This window comes from Aethina tumida, chromosome 2, assembly GCF_024364675.1.
Source record: "Aethina tumida isolate Nest 87 chromosome 2, icAetTumi1.1, whole genome shotgun sequence".
Classification (NCBI taxonomy): domain Eukaryota; kingdom Metazoa; phylum Arthropoda; class Insecta; order Coleoptera; family Nitidulidae; genus Aethina; species Aethina tumida.
Genome location: NC_065436.1, coordinates 18,933,376 through 18,935,270, shown reverse-complemented (window position 1 = coordinate 18,935,270; position 1,895 = coordinate 18,933,376).

Here is a 1,895-nt window from a genome sequence, read left to right as displayed (position 1 = left end):
ATACATTGTTTGTTTTAACACTTAACAAAATAACAACCATTACAAACAACGCATATGTATCTAGATGTATAATTAAAAATTATTTTTAGAATAATTTAAACTAATAATTTCCAAATACAAATCCGAAATATTAAAAACAAAGTTGTTTTTGATGAGTTTTAAAACTTTAAAAACAAAATGAACTTAAGTAAAGTTACTTTTACCTTCTATAAGAATATAAAAACACTAAACAGCGTAAGTGCATTATGACCAGAAATCTAATAGCAGTAATTGTAAAAAGAAAAGTTCGTCACACTCTACATACTCTTATCATTTTGCACTGTTAATTCCATGTGCGTGAAGAAATAGACAGTGTCTGTAACAGGTGTGGGTTGTGACAATAATTATTTAAACATTATGTACAGTGTAATTTTAACTACTGGTCATGAAAGAGAAATATAAATTTATTCGTTTATATTTAACGTAATGAATGAATTAAATGAACATTTTTTCTTAGAGATAATTACTGGTGAGATTCATGATTGTTAAAATGCCACCGGAAAACAAAAGGACATTCATTCAAGAAACCTTCAACGTGATTACGTCTAATTAAAATCGACCACTCGGGAGAATAACCGTGAATAAAACGCCTGACTAGAGCTAAATTAAAATCGCCTTCATCCAACATGCGTTATCCTCACGAAGAAAATACCATTATGTTAGTTAATTTATTTGTCTGAAATAACACGAAAATCTTAAAATTCATCACAACATCTCTTACCTTGTAAAGAAACTGAAACAATCCTTTCTCAACTGCAATATATTATACGTTTGTTTACTTAAAATCTAGAACACCTGGCATAATTCCGTTATTCTGATTGTGAATGTGAAAGTATTGTTTTGTATCATTTTCATAGCTAATGTTGGCCAGTAATTGAATTCAATAAAATCGAAATCCGTGCATATAAAGGATTTATAATAAATGCAGTGCATGCTTAAAAGTGATTGTGTCGATTGTAAATACAGTCTTTATCTTTATTACTATTAATAAATTGCAGTGCTTAAAGTAAAGGATAACTTCCTTATATCACACCATATATGATTTCCTGGTGTATGTATTTTTCATTAAATTTCACCCATATTTTACTTCCTAGGTAACTTCATCATATATTATATAATGTAATTTTTAATTATTTTTAAGTCGATCATCTTAAGAAATTTAAAATATTTTGAATACGGTAGAAATTAAAAACAAACAACATAATGAATTTGAAAACGGGACACCTTTTTAAAATTTGTATTTTTTGTCCAATTTTGAGCAAAAATTTTTTTTTTTTCATTTGTAAAGTGTTAAAGTTTGTATTTATAACTGACAAATTGTCAAAACCAAATCCTACGGGGTAAATTTTTAGATATGAAAATTGAAGAAATTTTTATAGAAAATCTAACTGTACCATTGGATTAAACATCCCCTGAAATGGGTATATATCAAAATTCACAAAACATTTATGCTTATCCATATTCCTCTACAAAAATAAAAATTCTATTTTTACGAATATACTTTTTAATAAAATTGGTAAAATGGAATAAATTGTTAAAAATATCACTAATTATATTATTTTTCAATCTATTTGGAATCTTATACTAATAATACTGCAGTTATATTAATACTCTTTTAATTTATTATATTTTTTTGTAAAATCGTGATTTTCTTACTCAATTGTTATCAATTTGCGCAAATGATTCATTAATGTTTGTTACATCTTGTCTATAAGTACATATTTTTATGCTTTACAATTGATAAAAAAGTTGTTAAAATTGAACAAAAAATACAAATTTTATGAGGGAATGCCCCATTTAACTGGGCCACACTATATACAAAAAGTATCGTATAATTTTTAAAATAGAAAAAACGA